At 36.2% G+C, this 13739-nt stretch overlaps 1 long non-coding RNA gene across 1 annotated transcript in view; it reads left to right on the top strand.

The window, feature by feature from the left end:
- The window catches only part of LOC127524070 (uncharacterized), a 33948-nt gene that overhangs the window by 14915 nt on the left and 5294 nt on the right, over positions 1–13739 (top strand). Inside the window, exon 2 of the long non-coding RNA XR_007932994.1 lies at positions 13297–13523. This is a non-coding gene — a long non-coding RNA (uncharacterized LOC127524070). The remainder of the gene's footprint in view (positions 1–13296; positions 13524–13739) is intronic.

Here is a 13739-nt window from a genome sequence, read left to right on the forward strand (position 1 = left end):
TGATTATTAGCGTTATTATTCAACATTTTTAAACTGCAATTTTATTCAAAAAGTGTGAAAATATTATTTGTGTAAAATTAAAGTTAATTTACACTACCACTCAAAAGTTTGGGGTCAGTAAGATTTTTTTTTGTAAAGAAAGTCATATTTTGGAATACAAGAATGCATCCAATTGATCAAGAGTGACAGTAAAGACTTTTACATTGTTACAAACGATTTCAAATAAATGCTGCTCATCGAAGAATCCTGACAAAGTATATCTGTCTTCACAAAAATATTAAAGTCATGATGAAACATAAGTAGCGACAGATCTTTTCTTCTGTATTGTGACATACATCTGAATGTAACAGAAAAAAAAAAATAAAATTAGGGCAGAGGCATGGTTCTATGCATTGGTTGTTGATTGGATGTTGAGATGTGGCCTTTGCATTTAACTGTTTTCCCCCCAGCGTTTTTAAAAAAAAGTTGCCAGACAGTACCAGCATTTTTGATCATTTTCACAAAACTCCAAAAGAAAGAACAGAGCTTCTGCATAGAAAAAAATTTATTAACACTTGAATGTGGGTAAGTTTCATTTAAAAAAGCAACATTTTGAACAAAAAGCTGAGAAAATGGTGTTTTTGTCAAAGACTAAGTCTGGATCAGATTCAGAACGATGATCAAAACATAGATGGAGTAGATCGAGTTCATCAACACCCCCAAAGCTTCACAGTCCTATGCCTCTTCCTGGGTCGACATTTCATTCAGTAACAGCAGTTTTGATTTATATGTATTTAATGTTTGATGATCACATTATTTTACATGTGCATATCATGTAAAGCAATCGCTTATTTCTGCTTCTTCTTTACCTGTGTTTTGAGCTGGAGATTCTGTACTCTTTCAGAAGATGCATAATAGCACCCCCTTCCGTATAACAGTGAAAAAATGGATTGCAGGAAAATTCCATCAATGGTGGGGAAATGTTGTCTCATTTATGACGGAAAAACCCCTTCAATGGCAGGGCAGGAGTTAAAACTAGAGGTAGATGAATGCAAACTTGAAGGGGTGAGTTTAAGCAGACTAGGGGGCAGTTGTGGCCTAATAGAGGACTTGTAACCCGAAGGTTGTGGGTTCGAGTCTCAGTACCGGCAGGAAATGTAGATGGGAGGAGTGAATAAACAGTGCTCTCTTCCACTCTCATTACCCACAACTGAGGTGCCCTTGAGTAAGGCACCTAACCCCCAATCACTCCCCAGGCGCTGCAGCAAAAAATGGCTGCCCACCGCTCCGGGTGTGTGTTCACGGTGTGTGTGTGCACTTGGATGGGTGAAATGCAAAGCACAAATTCCGAGTATGGGACACCATACTTGGCTACAAGTCACTTCACTTTCTTTTTTCACTTTCTAATGTTATCAAACACAACATATTTTAGATCTGGTAGAATTGACAATGTGGTACATGTGAACATTGTTGTACATGTTAGAAGACAAATTAATTAAAATTAATGAGAGAAATATTGTTTGCCACAGGGCAAAATGTGCTCAGAGCTTAAGAAACACTTAAGAAACACCTATCTCCACTTTTCAGCAGCTGCCTGCAGATCAGCCGTGTTAATAATGTATCTTTTCCAATAACATTATAAGGTGGACACGGCCTTGCAACCGAGTGATCGGTAATCAAACACTAGTCAGTTCACTTGTGTTCCTGATACTCCCAACATGGCATTTTACATACATATGTTGTAAATTAAAATACTTGTAAGCTTCAATGTATATAGCTAACTATGTTTTCTAAAGGATAGCTTGACTTTAGAGACTTTAAATTCTGAGTAGGCCTATCTTGGAAAACTACAGTTTCAAGTCTTTGACTCCCTCAGTCTCTATTTTCTCCCCAGTGACTGTCCGTATCTTTCTCCCTTCTTCGTTTTGTCACTTAATCTTTGGCTCCATCGGTTTTAACTGTTTTGTCTCCATTTATCTCTCCCTCTCCCTCTTTATCTCTTTCATTCCATCCATTCTCTCTCTCTCCCTCTCTCTGAGAGTTCTTATTGTAGTGCCTGAGGAGGACATAGACAAAGAACGTTTACGCTTCCCTACCACCTCCTCTCTGTCTGCGCTTCCCTGAGGCGGTCTCCTCCACTATCACCCCCCTCCCTTTCTCTCTCTATTTTCCACCACTCCCCCTGCCACTCTCACCAGGGTCCTGTCTCGCTCCTTCCCCTTTTTCTCTTGTTCATCGAACTCTGCTCTCTCCATGCTCCTCCCTCCCGCAGGTCTGTTGTTCTCACCATCTCGCTCCCTCAGTATCTATCGTCTCTCTCTTCGTTCCTCTCCCTGTGTCACAGACACCTCTGCTCCCTCGGCTCCCACACTGTCACATCCACACGCAGACACAACACACTCGTAGGGAAGGTGAAACATATATGGTGCATTAATGACAGCTCTTCATACATAAAATCAACATGAAAGCAAAATTTAGTCTAATTACTTTATTAATGCATGCTCCTCTTCTTATTGTGCATAATTCATCAGTGCATGTTAAAGAAAAAAAGGCTTCATAGTATCAAAATATAATAAATTGCTTTAACATGACTTATCTGTTCAGTTGGTGACACTCTTAGAAGAAAAGGTTTTATATATATATATATATATATATATATATATATATATATATATATATATATATACAATATCAACCAATATCACCCAAACATGATAAATCAATTTATCGTTAGCCGATAACCAATACATGATACTTCTCAATGTGTCATTTCACACCAGGTGTGTCATTAAGCATATAGGACTGATTTACTGATTGCTGAGAAGAGTGGCATTTACTGCAATTAATGTTGTGCATTCATCTTATGGCCCTGTATCTGAGAAGAAGTGATATTTTAAAATCTGCCATATAAATGTAGGGTCCATATAGCAGGAGTTTAATTTAGACACGTCTGAGATGGACTACGCTAGGCCCGGACAGCGGCGAGACGGGAGATCAGCAGGTGGTGGTGGTGGTGGGGGGGAGGTCTTGGTTACACCCCCTTGGGAGCAAGTGACTGACAGCTTAACGTACTCCCATTAAAAAAGCTGTATGACATGTTCCACATGCTTGCTGTGGAGGGGATGGGGGCCTGTGTTCGTAAGCGACAGGAGAGCTGAACCCTAGGGAAGGCCGTATGGTTTCAAAAAAGACGAGGCAGAGTGACTGAAATAGTCCAAATCAGCAGCAGTAGTCACAGTGAAGGCTAGACAACTGGCTGTTGTGTCCAGATTCAGAAATAAAAAGAGAGAGAGAGAGAGAGAGAGAGAGAGAGAAAAAAAAAGCCCATTTAAAGCCCACACAGACAGAGTTTCTATTGTTTATAATGTGCAACCACTGGCATATTCTTAACTTTAGATTGTACAATCATGTATAAAGTTCAGTAAATATGAAATATGACAATTACACCCACATGTATTTTCAGACCTTTGCAAAATGTACCCTTTATTTGAAACATAACTTAATATGAGTAATGTTTTTGATACACATTGCTGCATGCTCATGTTTTGCAACTCTCTGGTGAGAAACGCTGAACTTTTGAAGTGTAACAAATATTCCAGTGCCCCGTTTTGGCATTTTACATTTGTCTCTTAGCTGTGAAAAATATATGTTCTCGTCATTCTTTTTATAGTTTTTAATAAGTTAAAATCATTCTGAGGATAGAGTGAGAGGACTTTTCTCAGGACAAAATTAACAGGTAAATTTTTCTATAATAAATTTAATTATTTTCTATAATATAATATTTAATATAATTTAAAATAAAAATAATTCATTTATGTTTGTTTTTCATTGGAATATTATCCAAATTTAATGTAAATTTTATTTGATCTAAGAAAATCCAGGATTTGAACATCTGTTCAGTGACACGTCACCATTTAAAATTATTCAAACATCATATCTAATGGAGTGTTCCTCCTACAGTATTTATCAATATTTCATTATATTTAAATATCCCATCATTTTGTTGTGGGGGAAAGAAAGACTTTTTTTTTTCTTACAGAAATTACATTTTTTCTTGGCAGAAAGTATACAAAAAATGTATTCATTTATTTAAATGAAAAAAAAAAAAAAAGTGATTACAAGATAAACAGAAACAGATCGATACTACCAGAACACACTCATCTATTATCTGTTCACATGAAAACCTATCATGATTGAGTTAATTAATTCATTAGGGTTATAAAAAAATATTGGTACATTGTAAGGCTACAACCACAAATGTGTGGGTTTTAGGCTACAACTACATATTTGATGATAATAGATTAAGTATCAGCTATTAAAAAACCATATCGGTTAACCACTAATCTGAATATTGAAGGGAAACGTCCCCATCAATGTCTGTGCTGGTTACAACCTTGGCACTTTGGGCCTGAGGTAAGAAAAAAATAAGTACATAAAATTCTAAATGTATTTTTTCCTGAAGCTTTTTGAGCACCATTTCCTAAGAATGTTCTAGGAACATTGTCAGACCACTTAAAAAAAAGGCAACTTTTCATAACTACAGACCTTTAAAGCACTATTGCAGAAGTTCCACGATATCTCTGGAATCCACCAAATGAGCCCATCCTGAAGAAAGGAAATGACTCATGAGTTCATGGTAAACTATTTGCGTGAGAGATATGACACACCAGCCTTCCACTAAGAACAGCCATACACTCTCTCATCATGAAAGAACTAGCCGTGATATACGAGAAGGTTACACAGATTATGATGATGACAGAGATGCTGTTTGTTTAAAGGGCGACAATGGCTCAAATCAACCTTACTGAAGAGTCGAGCTCTTATAGTAGTCTAACTGCGGATGCTTGTAACTCAAGCTTAGTGAGACAGATGTTGTCGAGGTGTAGTCTCAACACTAAAGCAGTTGTGCAGACTGTATGTCATTCAAGTCCCTTAACGTATTCTAAGTGATATAAATTCATTAAATTTCCTAATATAAAAATCAAGTGTGTAGTGACAGCACAATATAATACAACAGCCTCAAAATATCTGGACATTTAAAGGAATAGTTCACCCAAAAATGTAAATTCTGTCATTATTTACTCCTGTACGCATTTCTCTCGTCTGTGATACACACACAAAAAACATATTTTGAAAAATGCTGTTAAAAATGTTTTTGCTAATGCAATTAATGAGGTCCAAAACAACACTAGACCCCACTGACTTTCATTGTATGGGCAAAAACAAAGAGACATTTTACAAAATATACTTTTTACAATTATAAACAATAGATACACACTACTGTTAATGTTTTTGAAATAAATGTTTTTCAAAGAAGTCTTAAGCTCATCAAAGCTGCATTTATTTGATGAAAAATAGAGCATAAACAGTAATATTGTGATTTTTTTTTTTTTTTTTACAATTTAAATAATTCTGTTTTCTGTGTTAATATGTTTTATTCATTTGATGGCAAAGCTGAATTCTCAGCATCATTACTCCATTCTTAAGTGTCACATGATCCTTCAGAAATCATGCTAATATTGTGCACAAGAAACATTTCCTATTACAATCAATACTGAAAACAATTGTGCTGCTTCCAATTTTGTAGAAACCGTGATACCTTTTTTTCAGGATTCTTTGATAAATAGAAAGTTCAAAAGAAAAAAAAATCTTTGAAAATGAAGTCTTTTGTTACAATGCAAAAGTCTTTTGATAAATTTAATGCATCTTTGTTGAATAAAAATATTTGTTTCTTTAAAAAAGGGGGGAATCTTACTGACTAATTTTATTTTAAATTATTAAACAATATATATATTGTTCAACATAGGCACATTCTGATGAATCATGTTCATAGCTGACGTGATGAACGACACCTGTGGTTACACCTGTATAAACTGACTTCATACCTCCTCTAAATCACCATGACACCAGCTGGCTAAAAGTCACTGTGCAAAAAAAAAAACAAAAAAAAAAATCTATTTAATTTCTTAGAAAGGCATCATTTGTTCGCAGATGATACTTCCTAATGCAATGATATTCAAACAGTTTAAGAGAGGATCAAGCATCCAAATACTCTCTGGGGCCTCTGTATAATATATCACATTGATTTTATTGGGCCTTAAAAAGGAATGGTTGTAAAACTATATTGTATGATTCTTGTAAGAAGAGGTTAAAAAGTTTAGGGGCCAGTTCCGCTCATACCTCCATTACAGTAAAAAGAGAAAGTCTTCCTCTGTTCCTTTTAGAAAGTAGATGGCCAAAGCCCAGTGAGGGATCTTTTTTTTTTTTTTTTGTCTGCCATCAGTGTTTGCTGGTATGTTGCCATGGAAACTGCTCATGGTGATGGCCACTGCTGAGTGGGAGTTTAATGAAGGGGGTGGGGTGGGGGGGGGGGGGGGGGGGGGGATAGATGGTTTCTCCCATACATTAGAATGCAAGCATCATAACAACTGCAGAACATAGAGTCTCACACCATCAAGAGCTTGTAGGTGATGTGTGTGTGTTCGTGCATGTATATGTGTGTATGGTGGCAGCCTGTTTGTTCTTTGTGTGTGTCAGGTGATAGAGGCTTATGTGTGTGTGTGTGTGTGTGTGTGTGTGTGTGTGTGTGTGTGTGTGTGTGTGTGTGTGTGTGTGTGTGTGGACAGATCTTATCATTCAAAGCTGGACCCTTTGTTGATGAGAAGACGTCAGAGGGAGTGATTGATGGAGCTGTGAGTGATTCAGTGAGATGAAAGGATGGAGAGTCCTTGCTAACCACACACACACAAAAACACATACACACACACACATTATGATTGATACTTTTAGATCCACTAAGCAAATTTAATGCAATATATATATATATATATAGACAAATCACATATTTTCACCAAAAATTAAAATATCAATTTTAGGCAACAAAAATCACTTGGATATGATGCTAAATATCTATATTAGGGAGAGCAAATGATGACAGATTTTTAATTTTTGGTTGAACTATACCTTTAATGGTCTTTAATCGTGTCAGAGTGCACATACACACAGATATGCACCCCACGTGACAACCATGCACACACACACACTCGTACACACCTGTCATACTGATATTGATTGATTGTATGGCCCCGAGAGTGAGTCTGCCGACACCAAAGAATGAAAATGGAGTAGAATGGCTGAGGGCTTTACGCTCTCTGTACTGACTCAGCATGCAGACAGAGTCGCACACACAAACACACATACGCGGCCCACCCCCCGTCAGCTGAGAGCAGAGCAGACCGCGGAGGGCTGGAGGGTTTCTTGCCACGGCTGATGCTGCTGCCACATTCTTCATTGGCTCAGTGTCGGCTGCACACGAGCACACACACATACAAACAATGCAGACAATGCACTGTCTTTCTCTCTATATTCTCTCTTTTTGTGTGTGTCTGTGAAAGCTTGTGCTACATAAGCTACATTATTTGTGTGCGTGTATGTGCCATGGAGGACTATAATATCTGCGGAGAGCTTTCCGTTAGCATTCACATTCTTCTCAAAGGCAGTTGTTCAACTGGCATATGCAGCCACGAAAATATATGACCTGGATGCTACATTCTGTGCATCATGGGCACTCAGTTCTGGAAACCTTTTTTTTTTTTTTTAGTCTTAAAGGGTTAGTTAATTAATTCTGTCATTATTTACTCACCCTCATTACATCACCCAAACCTATAAGACTTTCGTTCATCTTCAGAACACAAATGAAGATCTTTTTAATGAAATCTGAGAGCTTTCTGTCCCTACATAGACATCTATGCGACTACCACTTTGACGCTTCAAAGAGTTCATAAAGATATTGTAAAACTAATCCATATGAATTGAGTGGTTTAGTAAAAATCTTCTGAAGAGACAAGATCACTTTTTTATGATGAACAAATTTGATTTAAACTTAAAAATTCGATTCATCTTTGCTATCTCATGAAATAATATTTCACAATATTACTGTAATTATATTACTTTTTACTTTATATAATTTTTGTTGAATTTACAGACATTTATTTAAAAAAAAAATAAATAAATAATAATAATAATATATATATATATATATATATATATATATGTGTATATATTTAAAAAAGCATACCAGTGTAAAATATTATTTGAAAATAAATAATTATTTGAAAATGACATAAGGAGAAATGAGGAAACGTGTGTGTGTGTGTGTATATATATATATATACATACATACATACATACATACACACACACACACACACACACACACACACACATATACTCAGCGTAAATGAGTACACCCCCTTTGAAAAGTAACATTTTAAACAATATCTCAATAAACACAAAAACTATTTCAAAAATGTTGACAAGACTAAGTTTAATATAACATCTGTTTAACTCATAACATGAAAGTAAGGTTAATAATATAACTTAGAGAACAAAATTTTCAGTTTTACTCAAATTAGGGTGATGAAAAAATGAGTACACCCCACTGAAAGTCTCTGGAGCAAAGCTAAATTTTAGACTACAAATGTCTAATTTAACAAGAATTCAACCACAGGTGAGTCTAATTACTCATTACACAGATGTCCAGCAGACAGTTGACTATAAAAGGTTGTTAAAACCCTTTCCCATTTCATGCTGTCAGCAATGGCACCACATGGAAGAGAAATGTCACAAGACCTGAGAAAGAAAATAATTTCTTTACACCAGAAAGGTGAAGGCTACAAGAAGATCAGCAAAGCTTTACTTATCAGTCAGAATACTAGCAAAAGTGGTACAAAAATGTAAAAAAAGATGGAACTGCACCCATCTCACAGAGACGTCCAGGTCGTCCACGGAAGTTAACACCTCGACAGGAGCGTCTTCTGATGAGAAGGGCTGAAGAAAATAGGCATGCAAGTTCACTGCAGTTATCTAAAGAAGTAGAAAGCCAAACTGGGGTTTCCCGTGACACAATACGGCGTACACTGCAAAGGAATGGCATACATGGGTGCCGTCCACGAAAGAAGCCTCTCCTAAAGCCCAGGCACAAAAAAGCCCGCCTAGAGTTTGGACCCATGCTGACAAAGATGAAGACTACTGGGACTCTATACTCTGGAGTGATGAGACCAAGATAAATGTTTTTGGAACTGATGGCTTCAAAACTGTATGGTGTCGCAAAGGTGAGGAATACAAAGAAAAATGCATGGTGCCTACAGTGAAACATGGTGGTGGCAGTGTCCTTATGTGGGACTGCATGAGTGCTGCTGGTGTCGGGGAGCTGCATTTCATTGATGGCATCATGAATTCACAGATGTACTGCTCTATACTAAAAGAGAAGATGCTACCATCACTCCATGCCCTTGGTCATCGTGCACTTTTCCAACATGACAATGATCCTAAACACACATCTAAGGCCACTGTTGGATTTCTGAAGAAGAACAGGGTGAAAGTGATTCAGTGGCTCCTGATCTGAACCCAATCGAACACCTATGGGGAATTCTGAAGAGACAAGTTACACATCACTCTCCATCCAGCATCCAGTCTCTAAAAGAGGTCATTCTTGAAGAATGGAAAAAGACAGAAGTTGCAAAATGTCGCCAACTTGTTCATTCCATGCCTAGAAGACTTGGTGCTGTCATTAAAAATCATGGAGGCCATAAAAAGTACTAGATGTAGTAGTTTTTGTTGTGGGGTGTACTCATTTTTGTATCACCCTAATTTGAGTAAAACTGAAAAATGTGTAATCTAAGTTATATTATTAACCTTACTTTCATGTTATAAGTTAAACAGATGTTATATTAAACTTAGTCTTGTCAACATTTTGGAAATTGTTTTTGTGTTCATTGAGATATTGTTACTTTTCAAAGGGGGTGTACTCATTTACGCTGAGCACTGTATATTCTATATTATTATTTAAAAATAGTCTACAAGTCTCCTTTGTCTTTATGGTGTAGATTGATGTGGAAATTTTTTTTTTAAGCAGTTGCTATAACATAAAATGTGAGTAGTTTTGCATATAAATATATATTATAATACATTATAATGATTATTGTATATAACTGAATTATATTAATTAATAATCTTATTATTTTCTTTTTATATGTTGCTTGCAAAAAAATGTTATTCTGTCAGAAAACACATGCCTTTTGCCTGCATAGTGGTGTAGTTATGGCATCTACCAGCCCTGCCTAACTGCTGAAACTAACCAGCCAAACCTTGACCCTCCTGGTGTGTGCCTGGCATAATTTGGTGGAGCACTCATGATACACTTAAGCTGATAAAAGCCTTTTTGAAGTGCCAGAGAGCGTGCTCTCTTTCCTTTTCGATCTACACTTTTAAAAGAAGTGAATATGACCCAGCACACAGCACTCCCCAAATTTCCAATATTGCCATGGTTTCTCATTGATCCTAGTCACACCCCTTCTGCTGAATAATGACCGACTTCTGAGACAAGACGATCTCTGCACCAAACTGTCATCTTGAAAAGATTGGTAGGCTCAATTATATTAAAACCATCAGTGTCTTTTGTAAAAAAAAAAAAGAAAAAAAAGAAAAAAAAGAAAAAAAAGAAAAAAAGATATGTACGTCACTGTTGAAACGCTTTGAAGAGATGCTTATTACTTTCAATCAACACTCTTTTAACACCTACTCATTAGTCCGGTCCAGATGTTCTACGTATTTGTTCTCTGTTTGCATATATTTCTCCCTTTCTTTTCTACATGTGCATCACCACCAGCCATCTGTCTCTCATAAGTGGGCTTGCAGGTCCATCTCTCCTCTCCATCACACACATACAACACACATCACACACCCCGTCCTGAAGAATGCGGTGACTGGAACGGGATAGCAACAGCTGGATACACAGGAGAGAGACAGCGAGACAGATAAACATGTGGAACAGTAAACAGAATATACAAATCCTTTTATGGCTTACAAACATAGGGACAGTAAACAAAGCCAAGATGACTGTGGTTTATTAGCCTCAGCTGAAATGAGGAAATCTTTAGTAAATCCAGACTATGATCATCTCTACAATTATTTACAAAAAACTGATTGCTAGTCTGGTTTTGGTCTGTGTTGTTTTGACAGGTCTAAAAACAAGTGTCCTGACCACACTCTGTTTTCCTAATTTAATTACGTAGGCTTGACAGAGCCAATCTATATGGAAAAAATGTCTTACTGTAACTCCTCCGACCTAGAGGTTCTAAGCTACATTCAACAAACTCGGCACAGTCCTGCAGCCTGTTTAATGCAACATTTAAAATGTATTTTTATACAGCATTTCCATTTGTGTTTTGCCAAATGCTTTCTTTATCCATTTGCCAAAAGCGTGGGAAAAAGGCCATTGAATAGGCAAATGGTAGCAAAGCAATTGGCCAGTTTCTTAATGCAATTTAAAAAAAAAAAAAAAAAAAACATTTTAGAGCTTTAAATACTTAGTAAAATAATAAATTAATACATAATTTTTCAAATTGACTATTATAAATGTAGTATTTATTATTTTCCATTTTAAATGTAGTTAAACAGGTTTAAATATTTCTTTATCAGTTTGAAAAATAAAATAATTGAAAAGTTATTGGCATTTTTATTTTCTGAATCAATAAATTGATAATTAATCTTTCATTTATTTTTAAGTGGTACTCCTAGTCCTCCAAATACACAGACCAACAATTTAAATAAATAAATTAGAGATCAAACGGTATGAAAAGTTCATATCATGATTATGTTATCACAGTATTGTTGTCACCATGAAATCAAAATGGACAAATCTTATATTTAATGGAATATTGCAATGTTTAGTACAGAGCCCCGCACATGGCATGCAAGAAAAAAAGTAAATCGTGTGGACGATTTACTAATTCATTCCCTCAATTTATAAATCATGCGGATGATTTACTATTTCGTTTCCTTTACTATTTCATTTGACTTACTATTATTTGTTAAATCGTGCGCTTGATTTACTAATTCGTTCCCTCAATTTATTAATTGTGCAGACAATTTACTATTTCGTTCCGTTTACTATTTCGTTTGACTTACTATTATTTGTTAAATTGTGCGCTCGATTTACTAATTCGTTCCCTCAATTTATTAATCGTGCAGACAGTTTACTATTTCGTTCCCTTTACCATTTCGTTTGACTTACTATTTTTTGTTAAATCGTGCGCACAATTTACTAATTTATTCCCTCAATTTATAAATTGTGTGGACGATTTACTATTTCGTTCCCTTTACATTTCATTTGATTTACTATTTGCTAAATCATGTGCACAATTTACTAATTCGCTCCCTCAATTTATAAATCTTGCGGACGATTTACTGTTTCGTTCCCTTTACTATTTCGTTCGATTTACTATTTGCTAAATTGTGCGCACAATTTACTAATTCGTTCCCTCAATTTATAAATCGTCTGGACAATTTACTATTTTGTTCCCTTGATTTGCTAAATCATGTGCATGACTTACTAATTTTTTCCCTCAATTTATAAATCGTGTGCATGATTTATAAATCGAGGGAACAAATTAGTAAATCGTGCACACGATTTAGCCTACTATGTTTTTCCTGCATGTCATGTGCAGTGCTCCGTAGTTTAGTATAAATTATTTATCTGTGTGCATCTTTTTTTTTTTAAATTCATGTGCCCTTGTAATCTTTAGCCAAAATAACTTCCCCTCCCACTATTATTATTCTTTCTCGCAACAACATCTCTTCTCTTCTCTGATGACGTGTTTACTGGCGCGAAGACGAACCACAACGATCCAATCAATTCCCGATGGACAAAATCAAGTCCCGCCCTACATTTTTCCTTGTTTGAGAAGCCGTTTAAGTCACAATGAGGAAGAAAAAACTATTGCAACTTACATTTCATGCTGACTTTAATGCTGGGCAGAATTTACTGTGAGTTTTTCAGACCGCAGTAATCAAATACAGAAATGGGCTAACCGTCGGGAATTTTAGCATAATTTAGCGTTGAACCAGTAGCTGTTCCAGACCATCCCTGAAATAAATAAATAAAAATTAGAGAGAATTAATCCTGTCTGCTTCAAGTATGCCTTCAAGTCTACCTCGGACAGATTGACAATTCTGAATGCAAAATGGATTACTGTGGACTGTAGGTCAGAAATAAAACAACAATATATTCACTTTTTGTGTGTCTATTCAAAGCTTCACTAGTCTGCCATAATAAATGTAATTTTCTTAATTTGGTGGCTCAGCCAATATTGATGTATGCAATTAATTGTAATTAATTCAATTAATTAACTGGCATATCATGTAACTAATTCAATTAAAAATTTTAATAGATTGACAGCCCTAGTTTTTTAACTTTCAGACAAGGTTTTACCAAGCCAACATCAAAGTTTGTCTTGACGAACTTTCCTTTTCTAGGTTTTTTGATTTTGAAACCCTCCTCTGATGTGAAGTGGGGCATCAGCAGCAGTGCGCACGGCAGGCAGGAGAGGCCTTGCTTGCTTTGGAGAGGCAGATGTCTGGGAAAGCTTATCTGGGCCAGTTTGTGAGATACTGCATTGCAAGATGCTTCTACCCCCATGGAGCATCAGCATGACACTGCAGGGGGAGCATCAGGCGTGTACGACTAGACTGTACCAACATGTGTAAGTGGTTACAAAGATCAGCTACCACCAGATGAGCTTAGCATGGGCAATATCGATGCCAGAGGCAAAAGCTTATGTACACACACACACAGATCTCTCGTCACAAGTTCTAACAGATTTGTACAGATTTTGTCTTCTTTTTTTCCCTCCAACCCTCAAACAAACAAATTCACTTTCATTTGTCTAAGAAAACAATATTGTGTGCACATGGATATT

Source organism: Ctenopharyngodon idella, chromosome 12 (genome assembly GCF_019924925.1).
Source record: "Ctenopharyngodon idella isolate HZGC_01 chromosome 12, HZGC01, whole genome shotgun sequence".
Classification (NCBI taxonomy): domain Eukaryota; kingdom Metazoa; phylum Chordata; class Actinopteri; order Cypriniformes; family Xenocyprididae; genus Ctenopharyngodon; species Ctenopharyngodon idella.